At 33.7% G+C, this 7,407-nt stretch overlaps 1 long non-coding RNA gene across 1 annotated transcript; it reads right to left on the bottom strand.

The window, feature by feature from the left end:
• Positions 1-348: 348 nt before the first annotated feature.
• LOC135781776 (uncharacterized) lies at positions 349-4,037 on the bottom strand. Its single transcript, XR_010545249.2, has 5 exons — positions 3,851-4,037; positions 3,565-3,649; positions 3,089-3,163; positions 1,582-1,639; positions 349-1,460 (listed from the first exon to the last, which is right to left on the bottom strand). It is a non-coding gene; the product is annotated as an uncharacterized lncRNA (long non-coding RNA).
• Positions 4,038-7,407: the final 3,370 nt, after the last annotated feature.

Here is a 7,407-nt window from a genome sequence, read left to right as displayed (position 1 = left end):
AGAATAAAAACAAAGTTCAATAAAAACAAAACATACCGTACCTCAAAGCACAACTAATACAAGTCAATGGAGTTGGCAAAAACTACGATAAAACCTGTTGGAATTCGATAGACGGGAATTGAGTGTTGCCGCGGAAAATGCTCAAGTTGAAATATTTGAACTTAGGCGGAAATACGTGCCACATTAACCAATCAGGAGCTTGCTCTAGTACTGACGTGATTACAGGAAGCGAGCGGAGTCACAGAAGCCTATGGAAGGCCCTCCCATGACGCAAATTTTCATGTGAATGTCTTGATCCCAGGTGAAAAAGAAATATATTTAAATAGTATTTTTTGGGACATACTTAATATATTTAAAAGCTACTATACTAAATGCATATTAAATGTATTATATTGAACCCACTTCAAATATATTAAATGCATTTCAAGATATATTTAAAGTCAATTTTAATCTATTTGCATTATATTTAATATATTGAAATTGTGTTAAATTGGAACAACTTCAAATATATTTAGTGCAATTTAAGTGTACTTCTTTAAAATTCATTTGAAATGCACTTCTCATACACTTAAAAATACAGTTAGAATACATTTAAAGCTTAATTTAACTGTGCTTTAAGAACACTTTAATAGTACTTCAGCATATTAGAAATATACTAGCATTACATTAATAGAAATGTATTAGCATTACACTTCTATTTTATTATAAAGCTGTTTTTAGTATTTAAAATGTTATATTAAAATCATTAAATTTTAAGACACATACACAGATTTTGAATACAGAACAATTTAATATACTTCATATTGTGTTGTGTACATTACAAAAATACCTAAAGTAAATTAATCAAGCACAGAGACATACATAATCTCTTGACCAAAGAGAAACATATAAAACAAATATCAGAGAAATGCAATTACAGAGCTACTTCTATCAAATTGTACAACATTAACATTAAATGTATTAATGAAAAGTACACTATGAATATGCAATCACTGAATATTCATAAGCAATGATTATATAATAATCATAATGTAATTCTCTGCATAAAAAGTTAATGAAAAAAAAAATGTTTAAGTGCAATTTAAAGACGGAGTGCACAATGTTTGAAAAACGCTTTGGAAAAGGAAATTGGGCCGACTACCAAAACACACTTATAGCCAACCAGCAGTAAGGGGCGTGTCTACTAACCGACATCCTTGCCGGGGTTGCGTATGTGTGTGGTGGCTCTATCAAAAGAAGGTCCAGATTCTATTGGGGTAGAGGCATGTTTGTTTAGGTAATTTCAAATGTTAACATTGGCTTTCAAAAATAGTGCACTCCGCCTTTAACCAACTTAAGATAAACCTATAAAAAGCTGAACTAAAACACAAAACAGTTTAGATGTCACATGTTTAAGTGGAGGGTAACTTCTTCTTGCAATTCAGACACCGTAGTAATTGAAGACTGCTTTATCACACGGTCTGTGAAAAGGAAACAGAATATACCAATTAACCAATAATGAATGAACATTTGGATATCCATGTTTAAAATAAATTGGCATAGATATGCATGTATGGAAGTTTTGTTAACTTCTCAGTTTACCTTTTAAAGCTTTGACTGTGTCCTCATCAAGCGTGTCAGTTTTATCTGTCAGAGCACTCTACAAGTGGGAATGAACATAGGATTAGAATAGGCTCATGAAATAAAGCAACCTGTGTGTATTACAGGATATGTTTTACATTGATAATTGTGTTTTATTTGAACCTAGATCATTTTCCATTGTTTGTCTATTGTGGTCTTGCAAACTTAAGGTTCACCTCTGTTTAAGGAGATTTAAGGAAATCAGAAATGATGCCAAACAGGGCTCCAGACTGCTATCAAATGGTGGCATTTTGCCACCTAAATTTGAGAGTGTGCCACTGAATTTTACATCCGGTCGCACATGTGCGACCAGCAAAATTTGACCTTTTTTTTGTGGTATGACCACTGATCTATATAAATGACTGGATTGCGCATAGAACGCTTGACGTAACTGCGTGAGGTGAAGCCAGCGCAGAGTTCGAGCCGCCATCTTGGTATACCCAACCGGCAGAGAGCGTCATTGACTTCCATTCAAAATCATGATCAAAATTTACCCCCTTTACAGCGTATCAGTTACACAAGGTTAATTTTTAGGATATGTGTACGTTAATTATTTGTTAATTCTGGTGTTATTTGCAATGTTTATGTTTTAATCGGGCAGGATAATGGATTTATAAAAAACCGTTAAGGTGAGTGTGTCTGCTGCATTTGCTAATGACACGGGTATAAATAAAGTTTTTTTTGACATTCAGCTACACTGTGACGGTCAGCGTTATATCTCTAAATAAGTTTAGGTAACTTGTAAGTTAAGATAACATAATTACAAAACTAGCAAATTATTGCATGCACATACTGTACAAAGCATGATTATTTATTTAGATTTCAGAATGAGCACGTTTATTGTCATTAATACTAAATATGCTGCGGTCTGTCTGCTGATCTGATACTGTAATAAAGATGAATGTATAATAACTGTTTAAAACGCAAAATGTACAACTTTCAGTAAATAACTATTTACATGCTTTGGACGTTTGTGTTGTAATAATGTACAGGATAACTTCAGATATAAAAACGAAGACGAGTAAAGTGATGTTTTATCATTAAAATCTGATAACGTCCATTGATTAAATAGAAAGTTTGGGTATACCAACATGGCGGCGCGGTGGCTTCACAAGTGTGACGTCATGTGCAATCCAGTCATTTATATAGATCAGTGGATATGACACTAATCTGAAACAGCACATTGTACTTTCTGAATCTATAATTAAAGTATTTATTAGTAATACAGTCTAAATTAGTAGACATGTGAATATTTGGTTAGCATGTTGTTTTACCGTGTGTGCCCCTAAATTTTCTGGTTGCGCCCCTAAAATTTTCAGTTGGGGGCCACTGTGCTCCTAGTAAAAAAAGTTAGTCTGGTGCCCTGCCAAATGGTGCAAGGATGACTAGGCCAAGTCCCTTATAGCTTTACAATAAAAAAAAAAAACGGTTTTTACAAGAATAATTCAAAAGGACAGAAATTAGCCACCTGGAATGGATGTGTTGCAAACGTTTTTCTTCACTCCACATTTGCCCCGATTCAAAAATGTCAATAGCAGTTGATCTGAAAAACAACAGGCAGGTAAATGATGATTAATGATTTGTTTTCGTTTTAAGATTTACTTACCCCGAGTACAATATATTTAAGACAATATAATATAATCAAACCCAGCCTCGGCAGTTTTACAATCTCTCATAAAAGTATCCCTTCTTACAATGTCATTTTTGTGTACATATGTAATTAGAAATACATTTAAAAATATACAAAAAGACAATAAGGTTGTCAAGATTGAACTGATATAAACATTAGCCATTGAACATTACTGGAGTTATAATAACCATATGGTCATATCATGGTATTTTCAGGTAAGACAGCTCAAACATTCATTTCAAACAAACGTTAGCGTTGCAAGAGAAACATTACAAAAACTTAAACGTGAAATCAAATAGCAACAACAAACTTACCACCAAGAATAAGTCTTTCTATGCGCTATATCTTCATTTGTTCCTGTCTACTTGGGATCTGGTTGGTCATATTTATGTCGCTGTGCTAAAAAAAATGAAAGGTTTTAATGATTTCTGAAATGCTTAAGAGAAATGCCTAACGTTAGTCAGAAAATAAAGATGTTCCAATTACCACACGCAACACAGACATAACGTTACATAAAGAAGCTGGGTTAAATGTAATGTAATGTTTTACTTATTTAATAGTTAACTAAATAAAGAAATGTGAAAATCTGTCATCACCTACCCTCGTGTTGTCTCGTTCATCTCCAAACAAAAAGCGAAATACTTTTTCCCTCAACGTCAGATCCACTAAAACTGCTCATATTTTAAATCGAGTTGTTTTATCTTAGTCCTCTGGTGAAATATGATCGCCGATTAATTAAATAAATACGTTTAATGCAGAGTCGCCATCTAATTTAACAGTTTATACGTTTAATGCAATCACCGCATGCACCGTGTGAACAACTGAACTAAACTGAACAAGTTTCAAATAGCACCGTGACGTGTTACTATGACAACAACCAATCAGGTTTAGTCACGTGTGTCACGTGTGTTGTTTGAAATTAAACAAGTAAGATTTTAAGCAAATCTTTGAAAAAATAGCTTATTGTGCAATCGGAATGATATAATGTTGAAAGGCTTGGGGAAAGTTCAATGTTAGCTTATTACAATTAATGAATCATGTTTTGAAAAAAGTATGTTTTATCCAAATATACTAAAACTTCACTAGAAGTACATTTGTGTTTAGCATATTTCTTAAAAGTGTAATTATGCATATATTTATTACCAGCATACTTTTAGTACACTTAATATAAATACATTAAAAATATTCTTAAGTTTAGCATATTTCTTAAAAATGTAATAAAGCATATATTTATTACCAATGTACTTCTAGTACACTTAATACAAATACATTAAAAATATTCTTAAGTTTAGCATATTTCTTTAAAATGTAATTAAGTATATATTTATTACCAATGTACTTCTAGTACACTTAATATAAATACATTAAAAATATTCTTAAGTTTAGCATATTTCTTAAAAATGTAATTAAGTATATATTTATTACCAATGTACTTCTAGTACACTTAATATAAATACATTTAAAATATTTTTAAGTTTAGCATATTTCTTAAAAATGTACTTAAGTATATATTTATTACAAGTGTACTTCTAGTATACTTTTAAAAAATATGTTTAAATGCAATTTAACGTATTTTTAATACACTTCAAATAAGTATGTTGGAAATACAAATGTATTATAAACATACTATTTGTATTTTAAGTATATTTTTAATACATTAAATACTACGTCTTTTTGACCTGGGATGACTAGAATTTCATGCGTGAATAAAGCAAGTAAACTTAAAATGTTCAAGCGGCAAACTAGACGTGGTAGAATACGGCTCATACGCGGCTGGTGGGAACCCACGGTAAAAGTTATACAATGCACCTTTAAAAAAACCTGTGAATGACTTTTTTCCAAGGATATTTTATTTGTTCAAACCTGTAGCTCAGTCAGAGCACTGTGCCAACAGCTTTAAAGATCTTGGGTTCAATCCCAGGTGATAAAATGTATAGATTGTAATGCACCGTAAGTCGCTTTGGATAAAAGCATCTGCCAAATGCATGAATGAAATATAACTGTATTTATTTTCCCTATTTGTTTTATAGATTTACATGTGCATTTTTTTATTCACCAGATGCTTTTATCCGAAGCGACTTACAAAAAATTCTTGCCTTTAGAGTCAACAATAAGAGTACACAAGGACACTTTATAGATCTGTGTAAAGGTGTGTCTACTTCCCAGTGTCTTTCATCAAAGCCGAGCCAATATTACCATTATCTCTCCCTCTAGCTTTCCTACATCCCAGGCTTCTTCCTTCAGTCTTGGCAAACTCCTCACAGGCTGATTTAAGGGGCAGCATTACGGCGCAAGAGATGAAATTATTTCATTCCTCTCCTCTCCGGCTCTCTTGATAGGGTCCCCCGCTGCCTCCGAGCACGCGGGGAGGTACGTGTCCCGCGTAAAAAGCAGCTCGCATCTAACATGCGTTTGACCCTTCGTAATTCCGGGGGGAAAACGGGCTGCTTTCAGCATCAAATGATTAGTGATCTCAGGCCCCAGAGGTGTAGAACTGAACTCGACGTGCTCAATTTCCCACCGTCTCCGAACGGTTAATGTTAGCCTGAGCGGCAAACGCGCACAAAGAACAGGGCAAGCCCATCTTTTCAACGCAGGCATTTCAGCAGGCTACTTTGATGCTGGGACTGAATTTCATTATTTGAGGAAAAAGCCCTGAGAGCTTTAGGGGAATTAATAATTGATGGTTTCATTTTCTCTATCGACTTGTTTCAGATGAAATCAAACGACAGTGGGTACATTATGTTTCTTAATTGAATAGAAAAGACGCATGTGTGTTCGCATGCATGCAGAAAATGTTCTCCTGCAAAAACCACACTTTGATTAATTACAGTATTACTTATCGTTTTTTCCCTCTTTCTAATGTTGACTGATTGTAAGAACAAAAAATTGCATCATTTAAGTCTTGAAAAGGGCTTTGGGGTTTGTACCTTTTGCTTATTGTTAACATCTACAGTACTAATACACACCTAAACACCAAAGGAAATGTAAAACTGTGAATCAGACAATAGGTGCTCTTTGAGGAACACACCCACATTTTGGAATGTAGCAGTGCTTCGAATTCTGAGAATATAGTTCCCTGTATGTATACGGTTAAAAGATTGCTATGTCTCATATGACCTTGTTAATTGTACACGATGTGACTATACAAATCACAACATATAAATAGGAAAATGTTCACGTTATTTTGTCACTTATAGGGAGCAGTATGCTAGCTGGAGCCATTTACTTCCAGTCTTTATGCTAAGCTAAGCTAAGCTAGCGGTGGGTGCGTCAGAGAGTTACAGCACGCACGGAGATGAGAAAGGTATGTGTGGACTTATCTAACTCTGGGGGATACAGTGAATAAGCTAAATTCCCAAAAAAGCTAAATTCCTTTAAAAAATGTTTGATTTCATGGGGACTTTCTTGTGAGAACTTTATTCTCTACATTTTAATCATGTTTTAATGTTTAGTATTAGTCTATTTTGTTTGATGCATAATTTAATTTGTCCAAAAACAACAATATTTGAAAGATAAACATAATACCACCATGGACCTCTAAGGGACCCTGGAACCCCTGTTGAAGACCCATCCTATAGGTCAGGGGTTTTCAACTGTGGACCCACTAATAAGTCTCACAGTGGGTTAAGTTGGGTCCCACAGAGCCACTTGATAGTTGCAGTGAATGACTCAAAAACAATGACTCGAAGGTTTTGATATCAGGTATTTTGGAAATGCAATTATAAATTCACATTTAATTCAAACAACGACAAATATAAACTAATCTCTTTCTAAAAGAGAATACATTTCTTTTTGTATTTCTAAATGTATTTCTGCATATTTCTATTAAAAATATTTTGGTAGGTCCTGAGATTAAACCCGTCTAAGTGGGTCGTGGAATGAACCCCTGCTGTAGGTTATTCAATGCACTACAATGTAACAGATCTTTTAACCAATGAACAATTGATTGACCTATGTATTTCCAATAAATGTGACTAAACATCTTGCATAGACTAAGCAGATATCAATCATTTTAAAGTGATATCCTGATAATGATAAACCTACAATATAGGGGGAACACATTTACTCATATTTCCTAACCTGGTATAGTTTTCTTTCTTAACAACCCTGGTTCCCATTATGAAAGAGCAGTCGAAACACTGCAGTATTTCTTC

This window comes from Paramisgurnus dabryanus, chromosome 23, assembly GCF_030506205.2.
Source record: "Paramisgurnus dabryanus chromosome 23, PD_genome_1.1, whole genome shotgun sequence".
Lineage (NCBI taxonomy): Eukaryota > Metazoa > Chordata > Actinopteri > Cypriniformes > Cobitidae > Paramisgurnus > Paramisgurnus dabryanus.
The sequence above is the reverse complement of the archived record's forward strand: the minus strand, read 5'-3'. Positions and strand labels throughout refer to the sequence as shown.